General features: G+C 51.4%; 1 long non-coding RNA gene across 1 annotated transcript; it reads left to right on the top strand.

Annotated features, from left to right (window-relative positions):
* The first annotated feature begins 1,213 nt into the window (after positions 1-1,213).
* On the top strand, positions 1,214-6,907 carry LOC112968591. Its single transcript, XR_003254384.1, has 3 exons — positions 1,214-1,503; positions 3,748-3,796; positions 6,180-6,907. It is a non-coding gene; the product is annotated as an uncharacterized LOC112968591 (long non-coding RNA).
* Positions 6,908-10,802: the final 3,895 nt, after the last annotated feature.

Raw genomic sequence — 10,802 nt, 5'->3', positions numbered from 1 at the left:
ATAACACAGACTGGAAACTCAGCAATTTGGCTGGAAACCAGGGCTGCTTATCTCTTGTTTCCAAGAGCTAGGAAAGTCATACCCCGTCTCCAGTCGTACACCTCTGGGGAGATTTGCCCTTGAGATGCTGACCTGCTTCACACACCCAGGGAAAACAACACCCCGAGGGGCCTCACATTTAAATCATTCATGCCTGCTGCCTCCCCTTCACAGCGTCTCCCTTCCTCCCGTCCTGCATCTGGGGACCTACAAGCTGGCTGGAACCTGCAGCCCTCAGGTTTCAGTTCAGGCCAGCTGGGCAGTCTGGGGGGCCCCGCAATAGTTCAAGCAAAAGGCATGAGACCCTCAGGGCCGTTCCAGGCACGTTCATGCCATTAGTGGCCCAAGTCAAGTGCGTCTCCACCACTGCCTCTTCCAGGCACCCAGAGCCTCCGCACCCAATGCCCTCCTGCATCTGGAGAACGGCTAGCTCCAGCTCCGGCTGCCCAGAGCCAGACCGAGCCCATATGGTCCTTGGCACAGCATCTTAACACACAATTTGTAAATAAACCTATAGGCCACGTGGCCTCGCCTGGGTCCCTGACACAAAGCAGCCACGCAGCCAACCAAGGACAGGTTTCACAGTTGCTGCTAGAGCAGATAAGGGCCAATTAGAGGGTAGGCAAAAAGCTCCCACTTCCCTAGCTGCTTGCTCAGCCCGTCTGTGCTAATCCCAGCACAGTTAAAGCCCCCTCTTTGCTTTCAGATATTGCTCTGAGAGATTAATCCTCCCCAAAACAAGGCATTTCCAGCAGGCTGAGAAGACAAAAGAAAACTCTCCGATTGCAAAAGACTCAGGCACCTGCCTGGGAACGTTTAATTACCCCAACAATGACTTCAAAAGCAGAAAAGCCAAAGCCACCAAGACGAAGCCAGCCCTGCAATCAAAAAGCCACAGAAACGGGCATTGGCTTAGCACCAGCCCAGCTCAGCTGGCGCTACCCAGACACCTGGGGCCAGTGCCTGCAGGTTATAACAGTTTGCCAAGTGCAGACTCACAGCCCATCTCTCCTGGGGACACTTTTCCCCGCAGAGTCTGCAATGCCAGGCAGGGTGCTGGCTTCTCCTTTGTTTTTTTCCTTGGGCTCATGTTTTGCCAATAGATGCACTTAAAAAAGAAGTGGACAAGTTTAATCTCCTGCGTCAACATGTTCCCTTATCGGGGAGGGTGGTTCCCACCTAGCAGGCCCCAGCTGTCATTTATCCTGCTGCAGAAGTGTGTGCATGCATTGCAGAGCAAATCAGAGGCAAAAATTTCCCGGGTTTTCCTCCCCCTTCCCAGGCTCTTTTGGGAGCACAGGAGTGAACAGAGGGATTGCTATAGGGCTGATCTTGCTGGAGGGGCTGCTCCCTCTCCACAGGTACAGCAGGACCCTGCAAGCAGGCTGGGACTTAGGGGAGACGGCAGGGGAGATGGCAGGACCCAAGTCCTTGTGCGGAGACCGGACGCTTTCTTCCACCTCGGTATGTAGGAGGGTGGACACGGCACATCGTGCAGGTGGGAGCTGGACACTGCAGCCTGAGCTGGCTGTGGAGGGAGGCTGGAGTGTCGGTAGGAGCCACATATTCTTGGCACCTCCCAATGTCAGGCTTTTCAAGGTGCTGCTTTCATGGGGAACTCTGCAGGCCGGATCACAGCAGGCCCTGACTCCACAGCATTAACTCTGTTAATGCAATAACATATATATGTTACAGGCATAGTTCTCCCTGGAGCCAGACACGCGTCTCCAACACATCCATGCTCTCCTGCACACCAGGAAGCCCCCAAACCAAATGTGGGTTGTGAGTGCTCCTCCGCCAGCACCGTCTGCTCACAGCCTCACAGTGCAGATGTGACCCTCCACTGCATGTGACGCCCATGGCACATACACCCCTTCAGCGGGAATCCAACACACCAGCACATGCTCCCTTGTGGGACCCCACACCCCATGCCCAGCACGCAAAGCACACCCCTCCCATCATATCTTCATGTCACCAGAGATCATATACACGAATGCACATCCCTCAATTTATTACGTTTCCTCATGGCTCAGAGGAAACTTCACGCTCTCCTTTCATCACTCCATCTGGACATCCCTCAGAGCTTGGCTCTCCAAGGTCATTGGGTGACAGTCACTTTCTCTCTGGCTACAGGGGCTTCCTGATTGAAACGCTACAAATTGGAGACAGCAGCCTTGGCATTCTAGGACTTAAGCCATGAAGTCAGGAAGGGAAAAGCCCCAAAAGCACCCAGCTGTAGCAATCACAGATTCAAGAAAAGTGGTTGCAAAAGTGCACAAAAAGCACTAAGCAAAAATGGCCTGAAAAGATTCAAGAAAAGTGCTTGTGAAAGAGCACACAAAGCATCAGAAAACTGGCCTGAAAGGTCTGCCTGGAAATGCAAAGAAACAGGAAAGAGGGGGGCTGTGTGCCATGCTTGAGATACCAATCACTAAGGGCCAGAACAAAGCGGGACTGAGGGAATTCATGAGAAATCCATGATCTGGACTCAAAGAACCCCAGGGCTGCCTGTCCCAGCTCGTGTCCTGTACTCTCTCCACTGCTGTCTTTTCCCTTTCCGTTTCCCACTGCTCAAACCGTCTGCCCTTGGGCCAACATATTGCTGGGGCCAGGCCCACGGGTAGCGATCAAACACGCTGGCTCTCTCAGAGACACAGAGCAAGACGGGCCTTTGATGTGCCCCAGGACGGCTGCTCTGCGTCCCCTTGTTTTTCAAAGGCCCGTCTTTGCTATTGTGCTCACATCCTGAGCTTGTTTGTACACTTGTCCAAGGCCCCCAGCCCTCCAGCCCCCCTGCAGGGGTGTGGGTCTCACAGAGATAGGAGGACTGACTCGGAGATAAAAGCAGCCAGGCTCACCGCGCGGAGTTGTTATCAGAGCAATGACAAGCAGCACAGTACTGCAGTGCAGCCACTGAGATAGGGAGAGCTCTGCCACGCTGACCCCACAAGACAAAAGGATCCAGGTCAACAACAGCTCCTGCTAGATCTCCACCAGCCACGGCTGCCCGCAGCAAAGCTGCCTGGGCATTTCATCTGTTAGTGGAGCGGTATCAGTCCAGCGCACGCCAAGGATTTGTTCTAATGCTGCTGCTCTCCCCCTTGGCTGCACCTGCAAAAGGCCAGGATCTTGCCAAAAGACATAATTAACGGCCTGAAAGCAGCACTAAAGCTATGGCTGCAGGCTGTGGTTTGTCAACGTCAGGGGTGGAGTGAGACAGTCAGCGCACGACTCTGCGGTCTGGCTGTCCAGGCCAGAACGGCTAGGGCTGCCACATAAAAACTATAGAGCATCCAGACTGGGGTGCTGAGCAGAGCATCCCGTGTAGCCAAGGGAGGGGAGAAGGAGGGTCAGTGCCGCCACTGAGCGTGACCATGCCCATGCTGAGCGTACCACGTACCCAGAGCCAGTGAACACCTCTCAGGCTTCGCTCTTTAGGAATTGCCTTTTCTCCCTGCATCTTCTGAACAGAGATAACCACCCTCCATCCTCCCTGTATGCAGAGTCAGGTCCTCTGGACAGGCAAGGAGYGCAGAGGGATCCTCAGGACCTTGGGGGTTGAAATCCCAGTGAAATCCAGTTTTTGCAAGCAAGGAAGGAGCCAGCCTGTTTCCAGTGTAAGCTTCTTTGCTGGGCATCTGCGCTAGTCCCTGGCAAACAGAACAGTGGGTAACAAGCACCAACACATTTGCTTTTCTCCTTGTGCAGTCTGTGGTGCAGAGAGGCAGGGGGATATGAGCCTTGTCACTGGAAGAAGGTGAGTATCACTGGATGAAGRCAAGTTTGGGTGTCTCGGGGGAAAACAGAGGTCTCTGAGTAGGGGTCCATGGGATACCCCAGGTGCTGAACATTCACCTGAGAGAGGGACCCCGATGCCCTCGGCCTCATGCCTCTCTCCCAGCTGCTCAGTGCTTTCTGGTTCCTCTCTGGTTGACACACAAGGCGCACCAGGGCCAACCRAGGACAATGAGGAAAGTCAGGCCAGACCCAGGTGATTCCCCTGGAAGGATGCAAATACTAGTGCTATTTCAAAGGGAGGATCGAGCTGCAGCCAGCTCTCAATGTTACCTGCAGCATCTCCACTCTCTCAAGCACCTTTTCCTGGCCCTGAACGGCCCACCCCTTGCCTCCTCTGCAGCTCCGTTGCTACAGCAAGATGGACAACAGATCCTCTCCCAGATCTCCATGCCTGCCGGGCTCCTCCCTCATTCCTCAGACCGCACAGGAGCAAGCCTGAACYGTGGTCAAAGAACCAGAGCTCCTGAGCACTCACATGCATCTAGATTGCTGGGAGCAAGCAGGATGATGGTGTCCTCTTCCGATGCAGTTGCTCAGTAAGAAACCCACATTTACTCTACCAGGCTCATGCACACTGGCTTCTCCTGTGAGGGTCAGTTTCAACTACTTCACCCCTCTTTTAGTCAGAGCAATTGAGAAAGCCAGCAGCAAAGGCCAAAACCACAAGGCCTTCTTCTTGAGGCACTGTGAAATTCTTGGATCTCACACTTACGGCTGGTGATGGGATACAAGCAAACAGGGAGTGATCTCCCAGAAGCAGGGATGAGCAGTGCCTTCCAGCCCCAAAATGGAGGTGGGTTGGAGCATGATTCCCAAGACTGCAAAAACCTGGCTTTACCAGCTCCCTTCTGAGACCTATAATAGCTGATTGCACCCCAGTGAAGCCTACAAGTTGAGCAAAGAGCATAGCCAATGTATTGCTCAAATCTACTCCCAGAAAGGCAGGAACTGGCACTGCTATTTCTTCAGTGTCTGTGGCCCAGAAGAACTAGCCCATATGCAGGCCAGAAGACCAAAGTCTTATGTTTGTACTCAGGTGAGGCACCTGTTGTCTGCTTGGCCCTGCACCATGGGGTACCTCACAGCTAGAGGAGCTCCTGTTTTGCAGGGCTTGCAGCCCAAAGGCGCCCTTTGACTGCCTAGTCCAACCTTCCACCTCACAGACCAACACACCCCCTGCAACCCTTGGCCTGAGCCCTGTAGTGTGCACTTGGCTGAAGCCCCTCTGGCAGCAAAGTTGCAAGGCCCTTGAAGCATGGGGAGGTCACCGCATCCAGGACAGTTCATTCTAGACTTAAATCTCCCCTTCTGCTTGCTTTCAGAGGACTTTGGGAAGAGGAGACTAATCTTCCATTTGAATTTATTTGGCACCAAGCTGCAGCACTTTGTTCGTGGCTGTTCTATCCCTTACAGATTAAAGAGCCATGTTGGTCCCAGGATTTCACCGGGATTTTAAAAGTGCTCAGGTCACCTTCCAATGTTGTTTTTGATAAACTGCTCACAAAGCACAAGGCATCCTCTCCAACCTGTTTATCTCTGTGGGTTTTGTTTTCCCTCTACTTTTTAACTGCCTTCCTAAAATGTGGGTAGGACAGCTGGTCACACAAGTGTCAGACATGCTGTAATACTGAAGTGAAACTGTATCCTTACTCCYACATTTTGGTCTTATGTTTCAACATTAGTCCTGCAGGGGGGACAGCATCACATGGTGGAGTATTGCACAAAGGCAATATAGAGTCATCTGAGCCCAAGTCAGGGGGCTCACAAGCACCCCAGAAATTCAGAGAAAAGAGTGACAACATCTCCTAAAATACCAGGGCCAAGCCGCAATGAAGAGGAACAACCTGATGGAAGCCAGTCTAAAGTAGGATGTCAAGAGCATGGAGGCCCCTACACAAGACCACAAGCAGGAGATGGGCTGGGTGAAGAGCAGAGTGGGCAGAAGCAAACAGTTCGGGGCAAGCTGCAGATACCCACAGCATGACACAGCAGGGCTCAAACAACAGTCTGCGGCAGCCAGATTCAGAGTTTAAGCACTCCTCAAAGTCCCTGCTTTTTTTTCATGGACTTTGGGAACTGGACAGAGATCTCCAGGTGGATGGCAATAGCTCTTGATTATTACGGGCTTAAACTGTGCCATAATCATGCACAGACAGTCCATGCATCTTCCTGGACCACTTAACCTCAGTTGTACCAGATCAGAAGCCAGCAGTCCTCCATCCATGGGTACCATGTTGCATTTGAAGGAAAGTCTCTTTCAAGGTATTTCACTTCTATAGCTCGCTATGGTGCAAAAATATCTGAGTTTCTAAAGCATCAGCTTTCTCCCCTTTTCCTGGCAGGTGTAAAACTGTGGAACTGCTCAGCACATGGTCAAACGTATTCTGAGAGGGAACAGAAAACACCTGCACTGGGCTGGTACTGTGTGGCACACAGCAGCTGCTCTGCTAGAAAGAAYAGAGATGACAGCTGAAGAAAGACACGGAGAGAAATAAATTGGACAACCCCTTTCCAAGCTTGCATTTCAGCACCGCTCCTCTGGGATCTCCTGCATCTGAGTTCTGCCGCAGGTGTAAACTCCTCCTGTGGGACCCTGGTAGTCAAATCCTGCTCTGCTCTGCTTTGCTTACTTTCTCTAGATGTCAGAGCCCCCAGGGGCGATCACAGCCTTGCGCCTGGCACCGTGCAATCAGCCACAGTACACAGCAGTACAGGCTCTGCCAGACACGCAAAGTGTTGGGGCAAAAAAAAAGAAAGAAAAAAAGCCCAGTTTTACTAACGGGGAGCTGACGCCTGGAGAGAGCAAGTGATAGGAGCGGGTTGTGTATATGCAAAAACTTTCCAGGAATCAAACTTGGATCTGCCCTCTAGAGAAAAGCACCCTCTTCTCAGCATTGTCTTAGGACAATGCTGCCTTTTAATAGTGTTTCTCTTTTAAGGAACCTGTGCCTCACCCATGCCTGAAAATAATATGATGTGGATGTGAGAAACTGTAACAGTAAGGGCAATGGCACTTCTAGCTCCATAAACAGCTTTCACAGTACAGATTTTACTAATTTCTTCAGGAAGAAAATAGCAAATAGGGCTATTGCCCTATTGCTCAGGGCTGGAGCTGTTTTCCCCTGGTTATAGCAGCCTGAGCAGCAGGCTGCATCCAGACCTTTGTGTTTAAAAGGCATCAGCGTATCCATCCTCCAGTAATGATCTAATCCCTTTCTGAGMCTATTTACACTTTTGGCTTCTACCGAGGCATCCTGCAGCAGTGAGTCCCACAGGGCAGCCACACAGAGTGTGAAAACGATTTCTACTCATGACCAGCATTAACACACCAAAGAATTACAGCCGTGAGCTCTGTCATACAGAACTGAAGAGGCAAGATCCACAAAACTAGAGCCTGGGTCTGACCTTCTCCAGCAAACTGAACGCCAGTCCATGTGTACGTCTTGTCAGAGCGCTCCTGGGCTCCATTTTAGGGGAGGCTTGTCTCCAGACAGCCRCATCAAGTTTCAGATCTAGTTAATCCCTCCTTTATCAACGCAGGAATGTATTTCTTTCCACAAAACATAATCCTCTTTGCAATCATGTGTTATGTCAAACTACAAACTTCCTGCTCACGTCCTGCTTTCTCTGGAGAGGATTTGAGGCAATAATCCAGGCCTACCAACTTATTTCTTTAATGAGCAAGGGAAAAATGAACAAAGCATCACAGAACATGCACACACCAAAATCTTGAAGCATTACCCAATACTGACACTCCTTTGAGTGGCTCCCTGAATTCAATGACTGAGGCTGGAAGCAGTAACCTCAGCTCACACTGGAGCACCAACAGGGAGAGCAGACTGCAATTGCAGACAGGGCCTGTTCATGACTGTGGGCAATTCTGAAGACAGAAAATGTCAGCACGTGTCCAATGAGGGTGAGATGTTCTGCAGGGTCCAGGCAGATGCCCAGGAAAGTGCAGGGTCTTTATGAGATTAACCTTCAGCAGAAAGGAAGCAGGGTAAATATCACAGCCCTGGTAGTCCTCAGGAGCCAGCACAGAAAGAGCACCTCGGCAGAGCCACTGGGGAGAGGGGCCGCAGCTGGGGCCTGGCTGCACCGTGGCGCAGAGCTCCCCGCTTGCCGCTCTGGGGCTCGCTTGCTAATCTCTCCTCCTTCCCAGCCAGCGGGCCCAGCTAGTTCTCAGCAAGGGAAAAGAGCTGAACACCCTGATCTCTCTGACCTTGGACTTCCCCCCCACCCCAGGGCTGCTCCCGCTCTCCTGCAGCCTGCCCTAGCTCAGCGGTTACAGCACTGTAGGACCCCATAGGGCCAAGCGCGGTCAGGGGGAGTGGGGACGTGCCCCCATCACGTACGGGGGCACCCACCGGCACCCTGGTGATGCTGGCAGGGCAGTGTGACATCCTCATGCCACTCGCAGTCAGCAATTCAGGCTCTCCCCGTGATACATTTTGCCTGAATGATCTGTTTGTGTTTCCAGTTATTTTGCTTGCTGAAGTTCCTCATTGCTCCTGAAGTTATTGCTTTCACCACCCACTGGGCCTTAACCTGGCATTTTAGTGACAACTAGAAATAGACTTGCCAACAGTATGGGTGATTTATGGGTTTCTTAAATTCCCCGCACTATTCTATTTACCATTTTCACCCTAAAACCACTAAGTTCTCTTTCTCCTCACATGTTGCTTCATCTTATGAATCATACAGAAAGAAAAATGTTTACCAAATCTTTATTTTGCCAAATGACCAATACATTCTAATTCTTCTCCAGGTTCCTTAAAAACAAAACCGGGCAGCATACAAGTGCACCTGCTGTCTTTTAGAGACCGAGCTCTACCCCTTCATCCAAGACAGTGCCTGCTGTCAGAAGGTTTATCGAGTGGTCAGACCCTCAAGGATTCAGCTTAGCAGAGGAGGGCTGCATGCACCACACTCACCGCCGTGCCTCCGCCTTCCCACTCCTGGCCCCTCATCTTTCACCCCCGGCCCAGGTCCAAGCCCTGGCACGCCCTGTCACACTACACTTCCCCAGCTCCCAACCTTCGGCCTTCCCATCCCACCTCAGTTACACTGTGCTCCTGCCACCCAGCTCTCCTCACCCACAGCAGGTGACCCTGCAGCGGGTGCTGCAGAGCTTTACAGAGGGTACCGCTGACCAGCTGCTGCTTTCCCTTGTCTGCACAGGTGGAGTAAGCAGGTCAGAGTTACCCAGCAAGGGTTGATGGGTCAGGACTGGATCCCACAGCCTCTTGCTCTCAGACTAAGGCATTGCTGATCTGCTGATGGAGTACAACACTGTGGGGAGACACCCTGATAAGGTTGACCTCTCTGGCCCAACCTTATTCTCWTCCCACCACCACTCTCCCTACTTCCCGTCCCACACTACCTCTTCCCCTCCCAACCTCCTCTGCATGCAGGGGACTTCCCACTATGGTTTGCAGTTACTTTGCCTGACCTGAGGAGAAAGGACTGAAGTGAGAACCACTGTTATCTCAGGCCTGTGCAGACCATCTGGAGCAATCCTGTGATGACCAAGTGAATAGATGCTTTTGCCAGCGCAATGCAGGTAGCCAAAGAAACTGYTCTGTGGGCCACAAGCAGCCTGTGGCCTGAACACTCGCTGGCATGACATAGGCTCTCTGCGCTTCTTTTATTTATGTACCCCACCTAGCACTGCAGTGGTAAGCTCTTATAAAGGCCTTCCACACTTCTTGCTGTGCAAATAAAATGAAAATTTCAGGTAGCAGTATATGAAAGAAAGTCACCCTGACTGCCTTTGCTTATTCAGATATACAAAGGTAGCCCTGAACATACATGACCTGGAAGAAACTGAAGATCCCTGTCTAATGCTTCTGGAGACAGAATGAGTCTTGTGTCTGGTTCATACCACCCAGGGAGGAAAATGTTTTTCCCACCCTCTTCCTTCAAAATGCTGAGAAAGTGGGAATGATCATTTTGGGAGACAAAATGAATCTGTGACCTGCTTCTTCTTTTGACCCAGTGTACTTGAGTAAAAGCCTTGGAGGAGGTGTTAAACTTGCTTTCATATGCAGGCTGCCATGCTTTGAGCCYTTCCCACGTAGGAAGCTTGAACTCGCATCAACCCAGTAAAATACATGCCACTCAACAAGTGGCTAGTCAGCTATCCTCAGGGCATCCAGAGGCAGTTTAAAATGAATTACCCACTGCAGCTTTCTTATACTCCTTCCCCACAGCTGGGACTATTTCATGTAGAACACGCTTCTGTCAGGAAGCAGCAAATGGACACAACTTTGCAAACACACAGAGCTGCTGGAAGGAGGCTCCTCTCTGCTTCTGCGGTGTTAAGGGCATTAAAGCTGCCCTAATGAGGCAACTTCAGGTGCTCGCAGCATCTGAGTCCCCAGATATAGCCCATTATTACGCTCTCAGCGACCTAATCCCTTCAGTTCCACTCTTGTAAGCACCATGGACAAGATCCAGACCACCCTCCTGCCGTTTAAGCGCTGATATAAATAAAAATTGTCATCTAGCCCCCAAAAGAGAATTATGAGTGTCTCAGTGTGGTCCCTGATATRGGCTGCAGAGAAGACGTTAGTCCCACCTCCCAGGTGTAACCACCAAGGTAAAGGAATGTGCCCGGAGCAGGGCGAGGGCCAGTGCCACAGAGAGCTGGGCACCACTTCTGCCCTATAGCCAGTGCGCTGTGCAACRTGGGCCTAAGCAAAAGGAGGCTCTAATCACCGAGCTGCACACTCCCCTCCTCCCTCTCGTCCTTATTTTGGTCCCTATGGGTATTTAACTGCCCCTCATTCAAAAATCTTGTAATTTCTTCCTTTTTTTTTTGCATAAATTATTGCTCAACAGATCAGCCAAAGGATCAGGGCAGCCTTGCTGCCTGAGAGTTCCCCTAAAGCGCCTGTGATGAAACTCCGTTGAGTGAAAATGCGATTAACTGAGTGGTGTGTGGGAGAGCAATGATAACACAG

The sequence above is a fragment of the Apteryx rowi genome, unplaced genomic scaffold (assembly GCF_003343035.1).
Source record: "Apteryx rowi isolate R43461 unplaced genomic scaffold, aptRow1 scaffold_32, whole genome shotgun sequence".
NCBI lineage: Eukaryota > Metazoa > Chordata > Aves > Apterygiformes > Apterygidae > Apteryx > Apteryx rowi.
The sequence above is the reverse complement of the archived record's forward strand: the minus strand, read 5'-3'. Positions and strand labels throughout refer to the sequence as shown.